At 44.4% G+C, this 22,272-nt stretch overlaps 1 protein-coding gene across 2 annotated transcripts in view; it reads left to right on the forward strand.

Annotated features, from left to right (window-relative positions):
* Positions 1-22,272, forward strand: part of ZMAT4 (zinc finger matrin-type 4) — a 258,917-nt gene that overhangs the window by 72,356 nt on the left and 164,289 nt on the right. The gene's annotated exons all lie outside the window — the stretch shown is intronic.

The following is a 22,272-nucleotide window of genomic DNA, read 5'->3' on the forward strand; positions in this document are numbered from 1 at the left end:
GAGCAGGGGGTTGGACTCAACGGCCTTATAGGTCCCTTCCAACTCTACTATTCTATGATTCTTCTAATGTTCTTATCTGCATTGTACTGCTTAGAGTGTTTCTCTGTAAGGATGTCAGAGAAATCCGCAACATATTCAAATGAGTTCATTTTTTTATTTTTTTTGCAAATCTGACCTGCAGATTTTGCAGCAGCCAGGCTTTTTCTGAGTCACGTGGATTCTGTGGACTTGCTTTTTTAGTTTGGGGTGTGTGTGTGTGTGTGTGCAAATTAATGTTAATGCACACTTGCCCAAGTGGAACTATATTCTCGTACAACCCCCCCCCCCAAAAAAAATCTGATTCCATTAATGAGCAGATGATGAAATGAACGATACTTGGCAATTCATGAAACACAGGCTGGATGGATTTCACAATCTCCATAACTCCCTAGACTTGTGCTTTTGAAGGGGGAACATAATGTGCAATTAACCCTGTGACAGAGATCATTATAATATATGTGTAATAACCATGTAATGTGTTGCTCCCTTGAGCGCCCTTCTTTGGTGGAAAGGTGGGATATAAATAAAATAAAATATAAACCAGGAATTAAGAACGTAAGAATAGACTTGCTAGATGTGAACAAAGTCCATCTTGTCCAGCATTCTGTTTTCCATAGTGACCAATTGGAACTGGATTGCAAGATGTCATGTCTACTTTTACCGCTACATCTCCTGAGCTCTGGGGAAGGCAGAAATTGGGATGCCTAAGGATTTTGATCTTTGAGAATTCCATTACAGAGCAAGTTGATCTGCATCTCCCAGATGAATGGAATGACCATCATTTAGTTGGCTACTGGCTTCTATACATCCTGAATGTTTAAATGCAGGTCTTGGCTAAACACACACACACACACATGCTTATTAAAAAGATGTTAAAATGCATATTTTGAGGGAAGGTTTGTTTAGAAGTCTGTAGTTTGAGAGAAAATATGTCATTGAAGAAATGTATTCAATCTATTCCTGCTCGGTGTCACTTTCACACGTGTTCACCCATATGTCCCTTACACCTTCCTTTCTCCATTAATTTGCAGGACATATGGGTGAACACGTGTGAAAGTGACACGGAGAGGAATAGATTGATGCATCCATCCTGAAATGAAAATATCTGTAGAAATAATATAGCAGGTTTCATATATCACCTACTGCATCATCTGTGTCATTTACACAAAATTGCTGGCGTAAATGGTCTAATTAGACCATTTACACCTGCAATCTGGCTTAAACTGTTGTGATAAAGAGGGAATTTCACTAGGTTCTCCATATGACACCTGCTGAAATTCCCTTCTCTATGCAACTGTTAAAGATACATGAGCCCTGTCCTCCTTTTCATATGGTCACCCTAGCCTAAAGCCCTGGAGAGCCGCTGCTGCCAGTCCATGTCAACAATACTGGCCTAGATGGACCAAGGGTCTGACTCAGTAGAAGGCAGCTTCCTGTGTTCCTATCACAGTCACCTGCTGCGGGGAGGCAGAGCCTTGGAACTACTTTGGGGAGGCAGTGTTTCTGAGAAGGGAGCAGAAACTGCAGCTTCGCATAAACTGGGTAACAGAGAGGCTATTTGGATCAGCGTGGGGTGGGTCCCTGGGAGCTCACCTTGCACGTTCACCAAGTGCTGCCTAACCAGCCCTCTTCTGGCTGAGCTGGGCCGGTGAGCACTCGGCATTGTGCATGTACAAGGCCTCTGGAAAGTGCCGGGGGAATTGTGCAGTTTCCGCAGGCCTTTGACATGCACTTTCTCCCTCCCCCCACGCTCATTTGGGCCTCAAAGGGCCTCTTAACTCTTGGATCCAAGCCTGAAGACAGAGCTCTGATGTTGGACCAAAGAGTCCCAGCTTCCCTCCCCGTCCCTGTTGCAGCTAGCATGGAGAGAGCCATGCTGGCTGCCTCTCCGTGGCTCAGAGGAGAGAAAGAGGGAGGTTTTGTGGGTGGGGAGGGGAGGGAACTGGAGAGGCCATCTTATGAAAAATCCTCTGGCCTCCTCAACTACTTCCCCTTGTTCTGCAAAGCCCCAGCTAGATGGGCAAAAAAAGCCCATCTAGCAAAAATGCAGAGTGGGAGGCATGTGGAGGCGATGAATGCCTGTATGCTCCTCCTATTCTGCATAGGATGCCCATCAGCCTCAGAGTTCAGACACTGACAGTCTTCTCCATAGGATTGTGCCCTAAATGGCGTTTGGAGGAGAAAGTCCTGGAGGCAGAGGTCTATGGTGTCACCTTCTTTTTATATCCTGAAATTAGCTGGGGGCCGGCATTGCAAGGAGAAGAATCAAGCACAGAGGTTGGTGTTGCTGGTCCCCAAAGCACAACAGCAATACTCCCACCCCTAGGAGTGGGTCAAAAATCCACAGGGGCCTGTGGGCTCTCCGGACGCCCTGTGCTTGGCCCTTTCAGGCTCCACGGAACACGCCTGGTGGATTTTTCACCCCATGGTCCCTTGTGGCACTGCTCCTGTTGGGCATGGGGGAAATTGTGCAATTTCCCTAGCCTTGGGAAAGTTGCATTAGTTCTCCCCGCCCCACAGATGGGGGTCTTAAAGACCCCTCCCCCACACACACAACCCATTGGTGCCTGAAAAGGCCTCTTAACACTTACAAGGGGCACGGGGAGGAGGAGAGGAAGGTTTTTCCTGCAGGACTAACCTGAATTTCCCATCCCTAAGAAAAGGGAGAGTAAATAAATAAATAAATAAATAAAGGGGAGGGGGAGATTTTCGTAATTCCAGCATAAAGAATAAAACATCCTTATTGCTGTTCACCCAGTCTGTTAAAACAAAGAAATACGTGTAAAGCAACTGACCTAGCAGCTTGCCTTCATAATAGCTGAACCTAATTAATGCAAATGAAAGCAGCAACAAACAGACAGAAAGAAAACCGTTTCTTCCTACAATAATTTTATTGCTGGAGATGCTGCTCTCCAACCGCATAGCAAATTTCAGTCTAAAATTGCTGCCACTTTGCCTGCTGCTCCTGCCTCGGTTGTTCCCACCGCAGCCCCGCAAGGCAGCCGGTCATTGAAAAACCATTTCCCACCTCCCCTGAAAGAGAATTGCACTTTGGTGGGAGTTCGGTTCATGGCGCTGTCGTCTCGTCCCCGGGCGTCCTATTCAGATATGTGATGCCCTCTGCCACTGAATGGTTTTTAAGAAAAACGGATGTGGATGCTTCGTCGAGGGCAAGCTGTTGCTGGCTCCAATGTCCGTGGGGCGGTAAATCTGCTCCAGGTTTCAGTCAGGACTCTAAAGGAGCTCTGACTGGTTCTGACTGAAACCTGGAGCAGATTCACTGCCCCACTGACATCAGAACCACCAGCCTCCACTGGGATAACATAAATGGCCCCTCTCAGTTTCCTTGCCTCATTTAAAAGGTGCTGATTTTGGAGGGGGTGCAGAGTGGGGGAAAAGCCCAATTTGTGGTTCTAGCAACTGTACCCCACACTCCTGCCGGCCCCCAATTCCTCCATTTTTCTTTAATCAGAAGATACAGGAAACAATACCCCACTTCCAAATCCCTACGTCTGAATTCAGATTTGTCTCGTCTCCCACTACGCCACCCTTAAAGATGCCTTAAACCCATGCCCTCCAGATGTTTTGGACTACAATTCCCATCAGCCTGAGCAAGCATGGGCAATGCTCAAGGATTAGGCAAATCACTTTGACTCATGGAAGCAGATTACTATTATGACCTCTTGGGTATGTGCCTGCTATGTCCTGGGGGGATTCCACACGTCATACTGAGGGCGCTTCCATGCGCCCCCAGTGCGCCCCCAAAGCGATCATGTAGCTTGCCTGTTCGATGAGGCGAGGAAGAGGCGTCCTTGCCGCTGCCACCCACCTACCTCCTCGCCGGCCGGGTCGGAGGTGGTAGGTGGGTGGCGGCGGCGGCGGCGGCGGCAAGGACGCCTCTTCCTCGTCTCTGGACTCCCTGGGCAACTCCTTAAGGATCTCTGCCTCCTTAAGAGTCCCACCTTCCTTCTTTTTACCTTTCCCTTCTCAGTAATGTGGGTTTAAGCTGAAGATAAGAGGTGGCTTCACACAAGAATTTACTAATATATTAAAACAAGTAACTATTAAAATAAGTAAATTACAATAAAAGGTATTTAGTCAATAGAGCTCAGTGATACAAAAGGCATTAAAAGAAAATCAAAGTTGCAAAAATGCAAGTTGTTTTACCCCTGAGCTGCACCTAGACTTCTTCAGGCTGCATCTTTCTGCTCTTTCCTTATGGTCTAGTCTTTCTCTGGCCATCTAGGCTGGCTCTCTCTGTCTTTTATACCCTTTCTCCTCAAAACAAAAACAAAAAATACGGTTCCCACTTTGAAGGAATGACACTTAATTCAGGATTTGAAACTTAACCAGGGAATTAATCTTATCTTTCTTAGGGATACCCGCTCAACAGAAAATCTCCAGGCCTCTAACCCTATCTTAGGGTGACCATATGAAAAGGAGGACAGGGCTCCTGTATCTTTAACAGTAATGTAGAAAAGGGAATTTCAGCAGGTGTCAATTGAAGAGGGTGAAATTCCCTCTTCATCACAACAGTTAAAGCTGCAGAAGCCCTGCCCTCTTTTGTATCTGGCCACTCCACTATAGCTAGTGTAGCTTTAACTGTTGTGATGAAGAGGGAATTTCATCTTCTTTCATTGACACCTGCTGCAATTCCCTTTTCTACATTACTGTTAAAGATACAGGAACCCTGTCCTCCTTTTCATATGGTCACCCTACCCTATCTGTATTAGGGTGACCATATAGAAAGGAGGGCAGAGCTCCTGTATCTTTAACAGTTGTCCAGAAAAGGGAATTTCAGCAGGTGTCATTTGTATGCATGCCACAGCACCTGGTAAAATTCCCTCTTCATCACAACAGTGAAAGCTGCAGGAGCTATACTAGAGCGACTAGATACAAAAGAGGACAGGGCTCCTACACTGCTGTGATGGAGAGGGAATTTCAGCAGGTGCTGCTGCATACATACAGATGACACCTGCTGAAATTCCCTTCTCTATGCAACTGTTAAAAATATAGGAGCCCTGTCCTCCTTTCCACGTGATCACCCTAGGTCTGACCTTGCTTCTGTAGGCCTCCAACCTTCACAGAAGTGTTCAAGAAAAGTTATATAAAAACAGTGACTTGTCAATATGAAAAATTAATAAAAACATACCTGTCTGCCTGAGACCTGAGATCTGTTGGAGGAGCCCTTCTCCGTGCTCCACCAATGCGAGATATACACTGTGGTGGGATGTGGAAGAGGGCTTTCTCTGCTGTGGCACCCGGGCTGTGGAATGCCCTCCCCTGAAGACCCAGCTGGCACCGGCACTGGCTTAATTTCAGCACCAGGCTAAGACATGGCTTTTTAACAAAGCGTTCGACGGCGAAATCCACCAGCCTGCACACTGTCTTGCTTTAATTGGCTTTTACGGTTTTAAAATTTCATATTGGATTTAACATATGAATGGTTTAATTTGTTTTAGAACTGTATATTTATTGTTCTGTTTTATATGTATGATTTTATCTGTACGCTGCCCTGAGCTCCCTGTGATATAGGGCAGGATAGAAATGTTTTAATTATAAATAAATAAATATTCCCAATCAAAAACAGCAACCCAAGACACTATGGAAAAGCCGGCGAAAAATGTTTTTAAAATGTTGTTTTTTAAAGACCTTTTCCCAAAGGGACCTGCAAATTATTAATATCCTTTCAGAGATCAGCAACTAAGCACGCAGACTGCATAACAGGTGGCAAGTAATGGAAATACTTGGCAGGATTTAGAAACAAAAAAGCCACGTACACCCAAGTGGAACATGTTTAAGAGCAAAAATACCCTTCTGCTTCCCTCACAGCACCCAGGGCCCCTCCCCAAACAGCCCCCCTCAGCTGGCCTCACGCTCGGCCCCTCGGCCCCCTGGGAGTGAGCTGTGATGGATGGATTTTTCTTGTGAAATGTCGTTCGGCTGGCTGTTTAACACGCAAATGCATTGAAACTTTTTTTTTAAAAAAAAAAAGACACAAAACAAAATACCGCCTATAAAAATCATCACACATACGAAGCAGGAAATACTGTAAGTGGCTCTCTTGCGGTGCTAAAAAGACGCGGCAATCTTCGAGCATTAAAAGATGGGAACCAGTTTAAAGAAAGGGTTTGCTTGCTTTCTCTCTCTCTCACCTCAAACAACCCTGGCAAAAGCTTTGAAACATACTGTCGTTATCGCTGATGAAATTACTCTCAGAAAACGTATGGCTTTGTAGAGAATTCCTCCCCACCACCATCCGCCTTGAGTTGTTTTTCAGCCACGCCAATTGACCCTGAATTGGCGCTTGTGTTGATAAGCTGTTGAGATTTGTGTGTTTTGGGGGAGGATTGTTACCCCCCTTATTTATTTATTTAATTATTACTTTTTTATACCGCCCAATAGCCGAAGCTCTCTGGGCAGTTCACAAAAATTAAAACCATCATAAAACAACCAACATGTTAAAAGCACAAATACAAAATACAGTATAAAAAGCACAACCAGGATAAAACCACGCAGCAAAATTGATATAAGATTAAAATACAGACTCAGAACAGTAAAATTTAAATTTAAGTTAAAATTGAGTGTTAAAATACTGATAGAATAAAAAGGTCTTCAGCTGGCGACGAAAGCAGAACAGTGTAGGCGCCAGGCGGACCTCTCTGGGGAGCTCATTCCACAGCCGGGATGCCACAGCGGAGAAAGCCCTCCTCCTAGTAGCCAACTGCCTCACTTCCTTTGGCAGGGGCTCATGGAGAAGGGCCCCTGTAGATGATCTTAAGGTCCGGGCAGGTACATATGGGAGGAGGCGTTCCTTCAATTAACCTGGCCCCAAACCGTTTAGGGCTTTAAATGTTAATACCAGCACTTTGAATTGGGCCCGGACCTGGGCTGGCAGCCAATGAAGTTGTAAAAGGAATGGTGTAATGTGAACTCGCCGGCCAGTCCCTGTTAGTAAACGGGCTGCCCTGTTTTGTACCAGCTGAAGCTTCCGGACCATTTTCAAAGGCAGCCCCACGTATAATGCATTGCAGTAATCCAGACGAGAGGTTATCTGAGCATGGATCACTGTAGCTAGGCTATCTCTGTCCAGATAAGGGCATAGTTGGTATATCAACCTAAGCTGATAAAAGGTGCTCTTAAAATTGGGTCATGTGCTTGGGAGAGAGGATAGGTGGCCAAGGGACTCAGCCACCCAGCGTGGTTGTGGGTTAAGGAAGACATGGCTCTGGGAGGAGGGTTAGCCAGGTTAGGGGAACATGGCCCAGGCAGTGCTGAGTTCAGATGACATGCTAGTCAATGGTTGTTTCCCATTCTGTTCCTATTACCCCCGCCCCAGTTGATTAGTGTGTCGTCCGAACTCAGTCAGTGAACGGCTGTGGTGTGTTCTGGCTCTTCCCACCCACAGGTTTGGTAGTTGCCCTCTCAGCCTGCCCTTGGGTCTCTGGGGGTGGGGGAATCTACATTAGTCAAGTTAGAACGTGTCTTACCGTTTTTAAGTGTGCGTTTGGCAGTATTTTGTCACATGACGTTCAATTTGTGAAGTTTTATTGTTGTCTGCTCTCCAGTTTTTATTTCGAACTTCTCTGAAATAAGTCGTTCTATTTGGTATGATGTGGCTGATTTTATCCTATTAAATGGGTTTCCTGTAGTTCTTTATTAGCCGATCACATTCCTGGGGGTGTGTGTGGCATGTTTATGAAATTTCCACGCCCGAAGTTGGAGCCATTTTTTTTTTCAAGCCTCTTTTTTGCAGACACTTCCAGTTTCACTTTTGGGAGGCTGCTGCTTGCTGGATTGTTTGTAGGTGGAGGATTGTCTCAGAGAGAAGAGGAAGTGGGAGGGGAAATTGGCAGAATAGAACAAACGGATTTCTTTTCTTAGTGTGGCCAAAAGGAATGCATTCCCAAGGAAAGAGAAAAGTAAGTAAACGTTTTAAAAATGGCTATGTTTTAAATCGTTCAAAAACAAAACGTTCAATGACTGTAAAAACGTTTCATATACTAGTGTAGATCTCTTCTGGACGCTGTTCTTAAATGCCAGATCAGTTCAAAATAAGACCTCCCTAGGGATGGATGGATGGATGGACCTACTTCCGTCCGGTTTTGCCAGATGCCCGATGAGCCACTATTGCTGCTCGTCCCTGTCTGCCAGGCCATGTAAGTCCCTGGAGGGTGCAGTGAGCAGTCTGGGAGCACCCCATCACTGCCCGCTCCTTGAAGCAAGCCAGCATTTTTGCAGGAGATCAGGGCCCTGCTTTTTCATATTTTTATGTTTCCAAAATGGTGGCCATAAAAGGGCAATTCCCACAATATTAGAGGAACAGTGGGGCACTCCTGGACAAAATGGGGCTTGATGAGTGCACACGTAAGCTCCCCATGACTTGGTGAGTGGAGTCAGGAGATCTGGGAATGGGGGAGTTCACCAGACTCCAGGACCCAGTTGGACACCCACATCTTCCCTAGACCTCCTTTATCCATGAATTAATAGTGGATGATGTGGCTAATCCAGCATATATAACCAAGATGTGTGTGGGGGGGTTTAAGCAGGGAGGAGTTAGTTTCTCCCACCTGTGCCCACTGGGGTACTTGGTTCAGCATCAGGGTACCCTTGAGGGCTGGAGAGGGGGGTTTCTGTGGACTATAGGAGTTCCATCTCCCTCTGCAGGCCCCCTGTGCATCTGACTACTGGTCTGGAGTGTTTGAACCTTGTGTTGGGCCAACGGGACAGATTTATTTATTTTTATTTATTTTAGATTATTTTTATCCCGTACCTCAGCCAAAAGGCTCTCGGAGCAGCTTACAATTTATCCATAAAGAAGACAGTCCCTACCCTCAGGCTTACATTCTAAAAAAGACATGACACACAAGGAAAAGGGGATGGGTAGGGAAGAGGGAGAAAATAAAAAGAAATTAAGGAGACTGTTTAGGCTGGTGGGAAGGCCTTGCTCCATCTTCTCATCACCCAATGGAGGGGCAAACCAACAGCTCCTTCTTCTTCCCCACAGGATGAAGATCACTCACCCCACTGCTCAACAGTCTTCCTAACTGAGCTGACAGAGGTGGTCTCAGGTATGCTGTTGAGGTCCTCCGGACTGTTGATTCTGGGGGACGTCAACATTTATGCTGAAGGCACCTTGTTTGGGTCAGCTCAGGTTTTAATGGTCTTCATGACAACAACCATGGGACTGTCCCAACATGACATTGGCCCAAGACATCTAGTGTGGTATACTCCAGATTCCCCCCCCCCCCAGCTGGGCATGGAGATAGTGATCTGAAGGAGGTGGACTTTGAATTGTTCCCTTTGTCATGGTCAGTTCATCACCTGCTGAGGTTTAGACTGACAGTGGCTTTTCCCTTCTGCAAGGGTGGAGGACCTATATGGTTCTGCTCCCAGAACCCTATCAATCTGAATGGTTTCCAGATGGTTCAGGGTGGGTTGGAGGTTCCGGCTGATTTAGCTGGCTCTCCTGTTGAAACCCTGGTTGATCTGTGGAATGCAAAAATGACCCAAGTGGTTCACATGATTGCTCCTGAGTGCCTTCTCCAAAGTAGAGCTCATACAGCCCTGTGGTATCACAGCTGAAAGCGATGAAGCAAAATAGGAGACAGCTTGACTGCAGATGGAGAAATCTCCTAGATGATGCAATCAAACATTGCTGTGTGCCTATGCTCATGTATATTCAGGGGCCGTGAGGGTGGCAAAGACACAACATCTTGCCTAGGGTGACCATATGAAAAGGAGGACCGGGTTCCAGTTGTATCGAAAAGGGGATTTCAGCAGGTGTCATTTGTATATATGGGGAACCTGGGGAAATTCCCTCTTCATCACAATGGTTAAAGCTGCAGGTGCCCTGCCCTCTTTTAAACCTGATCACTCTAGTATAGCTCCTGAACCTTTAACTGTGGTGATGAAGAGGGAATTTCACCAGGTTCCTCATATATACAAATGACACCTGCTGAAATTCCCTTTTCTATGCAACTGTTAAAGATACAGGAGCCCGGTCCTCCTTTTCATATGGTCACCCTAATCTTTCCACCTGGTGGAGCTTTTCAGGGTCATCCAGGGCTTACACATGTTGCCCCATGGGATGCTGTGGATCTGTCTGAGGCCTGCTGCAATGCACTTGCTAGGCCCTTCTAAAGTAAAATCTCTTGAATTTTTTACTTTTAACACTGGACTTAGACTCCAGTGTTATAGCAGGTGAATCAGGTGAGGCATCCAGAGCACACCCTTATCCTGTTTTCTTGGATGAGTTTCAGTTGGTACAGCTGGAGGACACTGACAAGGTGCTTGGACAGGTTCATGCAGCCACTTCTGCTTTGGATCCTTGCCCCTCTTGACTTATAAAAACAGCCGTCTGGCGAAGGGAGGTGATCAACGCCTCCTTGTGATAGGGAGTTGTCCTGAGCTGCCTGAAGGAGGCGGTGGTTATACCAGTCCTGAAGAAACCTTCCCTGGACCTGGAGAATCTTAATAACTTCCGGCCATTGGTAAATCATTCCTTTCTTTGGCAAGGTGGTTGCCAAACAGCTCCGGACACTTGGATGGAACTGATTATCTGCATCCATTTCAGCTGGGTTTTAGGTCAGGTTTTGTCTCAGAAAGAGCCTTGGTCACCCTGTATGATGACCTATGCTGGGAGAGAGAAGGGGGAGTGTGACCTTGTTGATTCTCCTTGACCTCTCAGTGGCTTTTGATACCATCGACCATGGTATCCTTTTGGGACACTTGTCAGAGTTGTGGTGGAGTACTACATTGCAGTGGGTTCACTCTTACTTGGATGGTCAACTCCAGAAGGTGGAGCTTGGGGAATATTGCTCAGCCCCATGGATTCTGCAGTATGGTGTGCCGCAAGGGTCAGTTTTGTCCCCCCATGCTGTTTCTTCATCATCTAAGGTCCTACTCCAGGTGTCTTCTCCAAGGGAGGCTCAAAAGGTGGCCACAAAGGGGGAGGGGGGTTCTCAGTGATGTCCCACCAAATTATGGATGTCCCACCAATGAGCCCCACCTGGCACCATCATTGTTATCTTTTCAGCACCAGGTTAAGACGTTCCTCTGCTCTCAGGCATTTGGCAGAATATGAGAAAGGTTTTAATCAAGATTTCTTATTGTTGATTGTTAAAATGTTGTGTGTGTGTGCTGTCTGTTTATATGTTTGTATGTACACAGTTCTTATATTTATATACAATATCTTTAATTTTTGTAAACCGCCCAGAGAGTTTTGGCTATTGTAATAAATGAATTGAAGTGAAATGTTGCATCTCGGGGCAGAATGAAATGTCAAGCAGCAGAGGTGGGTTTAGGGGGACTTGCTGGCAGTCAAACAAGCACAAAGCTTTGAGGCTTGTGGTTGTGGGGGTGCATGGTTTGCAGAGCGGCAGCGTTGCTCACCCAGATCAACATCCCTCCAACTTCACTGCTTTGACCTGCCACGTGGTGGAGACCCATGCTGGGGAAATCGGGCTGGAAGGAAACATGGGTAAAAGCAGCCTACACCAGTAGTTCTTCATGGATAAGAACTATAGAAGCATTCAATAGGCAGCCGGACAACCATCTGTCAGGGACGCTTTAAGGTGGATTCCTGCATTAAACAGGGGGTTGGACTCGATGGCCTTGTACGCCCCTTCCAACTCTGCTATTCCATGATTCTATAAATTCAGAAAAAAGAAATAAAACCACAGGTTGGGGGAACATGGATAAACCAATAAGATACATTGCACCCTGTCACTGGCCCCATCTCAGTTCATTGGATTTTGGGGGCCCATATCAGCAGGCAGGTGGCTTAAGTGTGTGAATTATGTTTGCACTGTCTGTTGATTTGAAAAGATTTGTTCGTTTAAAGCCAGTGGAGGCTGGTGGCTCTCATTTTGGTGGGGCAATAAATCCATTCTGAGCCAGGCAGAATGTTAAGGAGCTATCCAAGGTGCTGATCCTTATCCCCTTGGATAGCTTCTTTAGGGTTCTGGCTGGTTCTGACTGAAACCCAGAATGGATTTTCAGCTCCGCCGAAATTGGAGGCATTAGCCCCCACTATTTAAAGCTGCTTCTGTGCAGCTTGACCCAGAGGGGGCGCCGTTTTCTCCTACATCTCTGGCTGGCCCTGTTGAACATTCAGAATAGCCATTACATTTTACTGTTTCTATTAGCAACATTCATTACTGCTATAGATTACTATCGATTACGCAGCCATTGATACAAGATTCAAATACATCCAAAATGAAAGGTTGTCATTATTTGAAAAACCCAAATTCTTTCTCAGGTTGCAGTTCCATGTCCATTTGCCTGATAATAATCCCCATTGAACTTGATGGGACTAATTTCTGTATGATCATTCTGTTAATATCTAACTGCAACTGCATTAATCATTATACCATTGGAAACCTGATGATATGTATTAGCTTCCTTATATTTATCACATCATATAAAGTCACAAGCCAAAGATGCATTGGTGGTGTTTGATACAATTCTCCTCTTCCTCTTCTTCTTCTTCTTCTTCTTCTTCTTCTTCTTCTTCTTCTTCTTCTTTCAAGTGTAAAAAAGATATTAACCAAAATGAAACTCCAAATTCTCCCCTTTCCTAAAATAGGACTAGGAATAAGGTAGAAATTGATGGCTCTCCCACACTAGAGGCCTTCAAGAGGCAGCTGGACAAACATCTGTCAGGGATGCTTTAGGGTGGATTCCTGCATTGAGCAGGGGGTTGGACTCAGTGGCCTTAGAGGCCCCTTCCAACTCTACTATTCTATGATTCTATGCTTTGCTTCACATTTTAACACAAACTTCCCTCATTTTGCATTTTTGAACCAATATGTCAATCAAAACCCAGTTACCTTTTGAAAATCACACTTCTCTGAATTTTTCAATGGAGTTCCCCAAACAAAAATGCATCTATTAGGGGAAGTGTGCACGCGCGCGTGCGTACACACACACACACACACACACACACACAGATTTGTGGAAATTAGAGATGTGTGAGAATTCATTTTTGTTTCCAGATTGAGTATGACCTGTTTGCAATCCTGAATGGGAATGCGGCCACAAATTCCCAAATTTGCAAACATGTTCAAAATTGTTAAAAGAAATAAATTAACCTTTAGTCAACTGGGGAAAGGACACACTTGGAAAATGTGCTCAAAATGCATTATTTTCCTATAGAAACAGGTAAAAAATGACAATGGGAATAAGCCGAAACACAAATCAAAGACATTTTCAGAGAATTAAGGCAGGCACAAAAATCACTGGTGCTCCTGTCCCTAGTTGAAATAACCTCAAGAAAGATATTCTGTTAAGAAAATTGCTTGCACACACACACACAAAAGTATACGTCATGCAAGATTGCAATATGTAGGAGGAGAAATGAGCACAAAAATGCGTACGAATTATCGTACGATAATTGAGAACTGAGAGAGACTGAAATTGACAGATTTGACCATTCCTACATGGGACATATTTGGCCTGGATGTTCTCTTTGTTGAATTGAGCTTGAAAGCCTTCAAGTAGGTCACAGCTGGGTCTTTACGGTTTGTTGACCAGAAGAATGGCTAGGTGGATTGTGTTCCATGAGTCAGACCTGCCTTTGTCCTGCTGCAATGGCTGTGATAGTGGCTTTCTGTGGCCCAAAGTCTGCCACGGAAAGCCACTTCCTCATGTTGCCTCTGGATAGGACTCCTTCGGTGAGATGGATTCTTGTCATCGTTTATCAACGGTTCTGCAGATAGCACCATGGTATTTGTTTTCCAAGGCCAAATCAAGTGGGAAGCTGACAAAAGAATTGGAGTGTTTCCAGAATATCCTTGCTCCTAACCTGACATGCCAGAAAGCTCTGCCCCTCACATGACATCTCTTTTGTGACAGTCACCCTCCCTCCCATCTCTGAGGAATGACGACAGCACCTCGCCTTTTCATCCACATGAAAAGCGGCAAAACACCCCTGCGCAGAAGGGCTTAAAGCATGCAAGGTCAGGAAGCTTTTCGGTATGATGCAGGAGGAATTTGAATTTCTCTTTGGTATTCTCCTGGCTCAAAAGGTTCTGCTTCTTCCCCCTCCTTTTCTTTAGGTTTTTAAATATATATTTCTTCAACTGCAAACAGTACCCCTAGAGACGTGTTTGTGGAGCGAGCAGCTCTAAAATGAAGCAGAAAACTGTTTGTGTCAGGCGTTGGCAGGAATTGTGGTAGGAAAATGTGCTTGGGTTCTTCTGGTGTGCTTAACTTCCTCTTTTCTTTTTTTTTTAAGAAGAAGAGGAAGTTCTACAGCTATATCTATTTATCTTATTTTCTTTTCCTCTTCCCTTCCCACCCCTCTTTCCTTGTGTGTTGCGTCTGGTGCAGGAAGGAACTGTATTGTTTTATTGATTGCACATAAGCCCCTCCGAGGGCCTTTTTACCTGAAGAGTGGGATAGAATTATTTTAAATAAATAATAAATATGTATCAAGGAGAGGCAACCTACCACCCTCTAGATATTACCTGCCCCAGCCAGCATGGTCAGTGGTAAGGGATTGTGAGAGTTTCTGTTCAAAACCTCTGGAGAGGAGCATAGTGCCTATCCACCAATACCCACCTGTTAGCTGGGATTTGGGGCACCCTCAGGTGTGGCAGCTGCCGTGTGTCCCCCTAACTTAGAAGAGGCCAGTCAATCTGCCTCAGATGATATCTGATCTTCTTGGATAGTCTGGATACCAACCAGGAAAAGATAGCCCTGGCAACACAGTGGGCCCTCTGTTGGCCTTGGGACCCAGCCAAATGCCCAACTGTGCCAACCTCTGGATCTGTCTCTTGCTGGTCGTTATCTAGTATAATCTACAGATACATCTCAATGTGATGGGAAAGAAGTGGTAGAAGCCTTAGACCATAGAATGGATTGTAGTTTTTCAAACTGCAGGTGAGGGATCACAGTTTTGAATACACCCTTCTGTTTTTAAACTTGCACACACATCTCAGCAAGTAGAAAACTTACACAGGAGTGAGTGGGCTGGCTAAGGGATTTCCCCCCTGATTTACTAGCTTTCTACTTGCAGGAAGTTTTTAAATTAATTATTATTATTATTATTATTATTATTATTATTATTATTATTAGTAGTAGTAGTAGTAGTTAGGAAGCTTTCAAAAATGTGATTCTCCCCACACCTGCTGTCTGTAATAGTACAGTCCTCTTTATTTTTTTATTGCATTTATATCCCACCTTTTTACTTCCAAGGAACACAAGGCAGAGTACATAATCCTCCTCTCCATGTTATCCTCACAACAACAACCCTGTGAGGTAGGTTGGGCTGAAAGTCTGTGACTGGCCCAAAGTCACCCAGTGGGTTTCCATGGCCGAGTGGGGACTAGAACCCAGATCTCCCAACTCCCAGTCCAACACTTTAGCCACTACACCACATGGGCTCTTTAGCACTCCAGGATTCTACGAACACATTTGTTTCATGGGTGCAGACCGAACCTTTAATTATACAGCTCCTAGTTCAGCTGCTGCCTTTCAATTTGGGGAACTTGTCATTGAGGGAGGCCTGCCGACTCCCCTGAGCACCTGACATGAAATGAAAGCACAGCATGATCACCACCATGCAGGGAGGCTGACCCATTCCATGCTAAACCAGGTCTATCTTCTAGCCTGGAGAAGAGAAGATGAAGGCGAGACGTGATAGTGCTGATAGAACATCCAAAGGGCTGTCATACAGAAGATGGAGTGGACTCGTTCTCTGCTGCTCCAGAGGGAAGGACTAGAACCAATGGGTGGAAATTACAAGGATGCTGATTTTTGGCTAAACATTAGGAGAAACATCTCGATGGCAAGAGCTGTTTGATAGTGGAGCAGACTTCTTTCAGAGGCGATAGGTTCTTCATCACTGGAAGTTTGTAAGCAAAGACTGGATGCCCGACTGTCAGAGATCCTGTAGTTGCAAGTATTTTTTCACCAAGCAGGGTGAAATGAACTCCGAGGCAAATTTTTTTTTAAAAAAATCCCATGATTCTAGGAGCTCCTTGGAAAATCCTGCATTCACATTACCCAGGCTGTACTTGCCTTCGAATTCAGCCTTGAGCCAAATTATTCATGCACATCTGTGCTTTTTAAGCTGTTCTGCTAACATTTCCCCCTTGTGTCCATTGCTTCGAGCACTTGCAAGATGCTTTTCAAAAAATAATAATAATACATCGAACCAATCTAAAAACAGGGGAATTTCTCCTCTTTTATTTTCAAGAAAATACCAAAAAGGCGTACTTGGAATGTACTATTCTGGGCTCATAATATCCAGCTGTCAGTTGGCTGGCCAAAATTCTGAAGGATACGAAAGGGAAGTCAATTAAAATATGACGGCTGCCTAGATGAATTGAAACGAGGAAGGCCTCTTGCCCTTCTGCACAGGTGCCCAGGTCTGAGCTGCCTCTAAGAACTCTCATCCTCTCCTAGACAAGCATCTGGGGCAAATGGTATTGACAGCTTGATCAATGTCTGGATAGCTTGGATGGACCTCAAGTTAATCTCCTGCCACTCAGATGGGCCATATATATATAGGCAGAATTGTGTGCAAATCCTCTCCTGTCGAAACGAATGAGTACCGATTTCTGTTGAGGCATGATTGCATTAAGGGTCGAGATGTGAGAATGCAGGCAAACGATCCTGGAATGGAAATACTGGTGCAGCCGGAAGCTCATAGTGCATATTAAATCAAGGTTCTGCTGCAAATTCAGGAGCAGTAGGATTGAAGTTCAGAACTGGAGGAGAAACTTTTGTAACGGAGAGGCAGAGCTGCTCTTGAACTCCATTTTTACTATGACGTGAGCGCCTGACTGGATCTGGGAGTCCTGTGGACCCCCATGCGTCCAGCCCACTGGGCTCAATTTGATGCTCCTGACATGAGCACAGACCCCTACCCAAGCCCTCACAAGGCCCCAACGAGCACTCAGAGGCTACCTGCCCATGTCTCAAAACCATGCGTTTCCCCTTCCTGCGTTAATGCGCCATTGACACAAAGGGAAGAATTGTGCAATTCCTGGAGCTTCCAAAAAATTGCTTACTTCTCCCCCATGCCAGTGGTGGCCTGAAACACCCCATTGATGCAAGGACAAAGGGGCAAATGGTCTTTGGAGGTTCGCACGGCCTGGTGAACAGGAGCGGGTGGCTATAGCCGTGGGGCAAGCACCTGCTGATGTTAACACAGGTGAGTTCACTCACCCCAAACTAAGACCTTAGCTAGACAGGGCTTTATCCCGGGGCAAACCTCGGGATCATCCCTGTACGTCCACATGACGCACAGGGGATCCCGGGATCAGGGAGGGATCATTCCTCCCTTGCCCTGAATAGAGCCCTCTCCTTTGGCCCTGGTTTTTCCGCTGTGCCCATTGGGGGTAAGGTGGGGGGGAGTGGGGAAAATAATTTAAATTTTAAAAAGGACTTACCTTTAGCGCACGAGTGTTCATGTGCTGCTGGTCCTTTAAAAATAAAATTAAAATGGCGGATGCGACACCTCTCCTGCTGTGCTTGTCACATGTCACGTGTAGACTGAGGAGGGATCTCGTGTTAAACACAACGCAAGATCTTCCCTCCTCCATCCCAGGATAGCAGGTAGCTCTAGCTAAGGCCTAAGACAAGCGTTCTCAAAAGAGACACGCACACCCTGATGAAATCCAAAATAATTGGCCATTGCTCCATTATTTTATGCTGGGAGGGTCATATTTGCAAATAGGGTGCAGGGGCAGGGGGAACTTCACCAGGAGCATAAACTCTGCTTTTTAAAATTCTTTTCTTTCCAGAATCTGGGGCAGCAGCAGCAGCAGCACCAAGAGCAAACTTCTTTGGCTGGTGCCGAACCCTCATTTTCATCCCCCCACAATTCCCAGGATAGAGCATTATTCTGGGACATTGTAGGGTGGTGGTGGAAATGGAGCCCTAGCGGAGGTGGTGGTAATTTTGAACAAGAATGCTTTTCACTTCATTCTGTATCAACCTATAGCCAAAGCCCTCAAGGAGGTGCACAAGAAATTACAACCCCAAATACAAGGTAATAGATTATCTTTAACATACAATAGACAATAGAATATCTTTAAGAGACAACATTTTAAACAATTTAAAATAGCTTTTTTAAAAAACAACAACAACAACCAAAACCAACCCCAGTTACAATAAAATACAAGGACCTGATAAAACAAGTGACACTAAAAGCCCCATCATATCCCACCAAATGCCTGGAGGAAGAGGAAGGCACCAAAATGGCAGCTGTTGGTCCCATTTAGTGTGACCATATGGAAAAGGAGGAGAGGGCTTCTGTATTTTTAACCATTGTACTGAAAATGAAATTTCAGCAGGTGTCATTTGTATGCATGCAGCCCCTGGTGAAATTCCCTCTTCATCCCAACAGTAAAAGCTGCAGAAGCTATACTAGAGGGACCAGATACAAAAGAGGGCAGGGCTCCTGCAGTTTTCACTGTTACGATGAAGACGGAATTTTACCAGGTGCTGCATGCATACAAAGGACACCTGCTGAAATTTCTTTTTCTATATGACTGTTAAAGATACAGGAGCCCTGTCCTCCTTTTCACATGGTCACCCTAAAAAAAATACTGCCTAGTTCTTTTACTTAAAGGGCCTTTTATGCAAATAGTGGCCACTAGGGATGTGCTCCGCTCCGATTAGAATCGGAGAATCAGAAGCAAATTGGCCTGCTCCGCCTTGCCCAGAGGCAGAATAGAAGTGGACTGTGGACCCTTAGAAGCACGGTGAAGAGAAGCGCCCATAGGCAGAGCGCTTCTCTTTTAGTGGCACGATCCGAACGCCATTTTGGAAAATTTCGCCCATAGGATTGCATTGCGGAAAAGAAAAGGGGATAACTGTGTTGTTTTTTAAGCTATCTTTCTGAAACTTCTTGTGCTTAGAGAGTCGTAGCTGGGGGTCATTTTGAGCCTACTCTCAGCTCTCTGCGTGGTGTGGTTCGCTTGCTATAATTTTTTTAAAAAATCAGGTAAAAAAAGCGGGAGAGGTACCTTTTTGAAGTGCTGAGAGGCAGAGCCATGATCACATGATCCCAAAGTTGGAGGAGGGGATAGGCAAAACGGGTAACTTGGGATACTGGGAAACTTCTCTTTCTTAGTCTGAACGGACTTTTCCCAGTGTTTTTTAAAACAGTAGCCCCACCAAATGCACAAACACAACCTGAAATCATACTAACAGATCGGAAACACACAGCAGTGCTACCCACCCTAACTTTGGGGAACAACTGAAAAGATGTGGTGCAAGGGGATGAGCTCCCCTAGGGCATGCCATGTGGACGTGCCCTCACTCTCTCCTGTACTTGGAGGGCCATCAGAGCCCTCCAAAGAGAGTAACCCGGTGGAGCAATGCCTATCATGAGTTGAAGTGAGAGCTTTACTCCTTAGAGCTCTCGTGGTGGAGCAATGGCTTTCATGAGTTGAACTGACAGCGTTGCTTCTTAAAAGACTGGTGTCACTAGGACCAATCAAATTGGCAGATGCTTCCTCCTCCCCGGGCACGTCCCCCTATTACTGGTAAAAGACAGATATAGCCTTTTTTTAAAAGTTCTTCGTGTTGTTTATTCAGCAACACTGCTGCTTTTAATTCCACCCCTCCTTCGTTTATTTATTTATTTATTTATTCCATTTTATATGCATTACTGGCATAATGCCAGTAATGCATAATATCCCTGGGATATTGCCCCATCTAGACATGTCCTGGGTGGACACTGTTGAAGACAGGATAGAGAGCTACATGGACACTCGGCTTAACCAAGCAGGACATTTTTTATGTTCCTGCATTTGTAGTGGTGAACCTCCTAGCAGTTGCCCTTGTAGCAGATTTACACAAGATTCAGAAGAGCAAAAAAATGTTCTCAGCCAATTTAATTTTGCAGGCAAGATAACCCCAACAGCTAGCTAAAATGCAAAAAATATGGGGCATGAAGGCTTGGTGTGGTTTGTTTCCCAGGCCTTGGCAGCAGTTGTGCAGCTAAAACTGTCAAAGTCTAATAAAAAAAGAAGAGATGGTCTGTGGAGTTTTAAAAGGCCACAGAGATGCTGACGAAGGGCTGTGTGCCATCCCAAAGTTCCGCAGCTGGCACACAACAAAGGTGGAAGTTGCTGATGGAAGCAAGTGCTGCCCCTCCACTATCAATGGTGCAGCTCTTGGACGCTGAGAAAAAGCCAATGTAAACAGCTTGCAGAACTTCCCCACCAGAGGGCAGAAAGGGTGATGGAAATGCAGCCAGAAAGATGGGCTGCAGCGCAGCAGATGAGAGGGCTGAAGGGCTGGTTACAGGGAGCAGACAACTCCCCTGTTAAAACAGCTCCACTGGCTTCCAGTCTGTTTCCAGGCACAATTCAAAGTGCTGGTTATGACCTATAAAGCCCTATATGGCTCAGGTCCAGGTTATTTGAAAGACTGTATTCTCCCTTATGAGCCTGCCCATGCTTTGAGATCTTCTGGAGAAGCCCTTCTTTCAGTCCCACCATCTTCACAGGCGCGCTTGGTGGGAACCTGGGAAATTCCTCCGGGAAATTCTTTAGCATTATTACTGGTGATAAAGGGGAGCTGCTCGGGAGCAACTCCCCTTTATATTTACTCCAAATTTCCCAGTGAAACCTCAAGAGCGGATTACCTATACTTTCAACCCATTTTTTTCTCCTTCCCTAAAAAATACATTTTCCAGCTTCATCTCTATATTACTTGTAGTTTTATCCTCCATCCAGTCTAAATCTCCTACTCCTATAATTGCTTCCACAATATGTTTTAACCTATTAGCTACATAATATAGCTTAATATTTGGGAGACCCAATCCTCCCTTTTTTTGGCTTAAATACCATTTGTTCTTATTTACCCTCGCTTTCTTGTCCCCATTACAATAAATGTTTATGATATTTTGCCAACTTTTTATCTCTGATTCTGAAATTTTAATTGGTAACATCCTGAACACAAAATTAATCTTTGCTAAAATCTTCATTTTTACTAATGCTATTCTTCCAAACCAGGATAAATTTAATCTTTTATATTTTTCCAATTTTACTAAAATCTCTTTTTTTAAACTATTTAAATTCTCCTTCTCTAAACTCTCTAAATTTTGTGTAATTTTAATTCCCAAATATCTAATCTGTTCCTTAACCCTCATTTCTCTTCCCTTTCCTTCCCATTCCTTCTCTTCCTTTTTAGTATAATTAAATAACATCATCTCTGATTTGGACCAATTTATTCTTAACCCAGTAATTCCCTCAAATTCTCTCAATTGCTGTTTAATTCTTTCCATCTTTCTTATTGGATTTTTGATAGTTAGCAAAGTATCATCCGCAAACATATTCAATTTTGTTTTTTTAATACCACCTATTCCTTCTATCTCCTCGTCATCTCTTATTGCATTCGCCAAATAATTCCATAACCATTACAAACAGGACCGGCAAGAGTGGACATCCTTGTCTTGTCCCTCTGGCTAATTGTATCTTATCTGTAACTCCGTCGTTCACTACCACTACGGCTGTATTTTGAGAGTACAACTGTTCTATTATAGCTTTAAATTTATTTCCAAATCCCATTTTATTTAAAACCATCTTTAATGCCTACCAGCTCACACAATCAAAAGCCTTAAAACTATCCAGTGCCAAAATTCCCGCTTTAATCTTAGACTTTTTTATCACCTGTATTACATTTAAAACTCTTCCCACTAAATTATGCATTTGTCTACCTGCTACAAATCCACATTGGTCTTCCCCTATATATTCAGCTATAAATTTATTTAACCGTTTTGCTAAAATAGTTGAATTTTTTTTTAGCATCTTGATTTATTAATGAAATAGGTCTATATGAATCTGGGATAGTCAAGTCTTTATCTGGTTTTGGAATTAAAATTATCAATGAATGTTCCCATGATTCTGGTCCTTTCTCCTTCCAATATGGCATTGTATAACTTCAATAATTTCGGTACTAAAAACGTTTTAAAAACTTTATAATATTCCGGTCCTAAGCCGTCTACCCCAGGTGATTTACCCACTTTCAGATTCTCAATTACTTCTTCAACTTCTCTTTGAGTTATTACCTTCTCCATTAACTCTTTATGTTTTATTTTTATTCCCTTCTTTATGTACTTTTCTATATAAGCTTCCAACTTCTTTTTTTGGATATCCTTTCCCTTATATAATTCTTGAAAGATTTTTATTTTACCCTTCATTATATGACAATAATTCCCTTGCTTGTCTTTCAATATTCCTATCCCATTCCTAGCTTTTTCCTTTT

The sequence above is a fragment of the Elgaria multicarinata genome, chromosome 12 (assembly GCF_023053635.1).
Source record: "Elgaria multicarinata webbii isolate HBS135686 ecotype San Diego chromosome 12, rElgMul1.1.pri, whole genome shotgun sequence".
Lineage (NCBI taxonomy): Eukaryota > Metazoa > Chordata > Lepidosauria > Squamata > Anguidae > Elgaria > Elgaria multicarinata.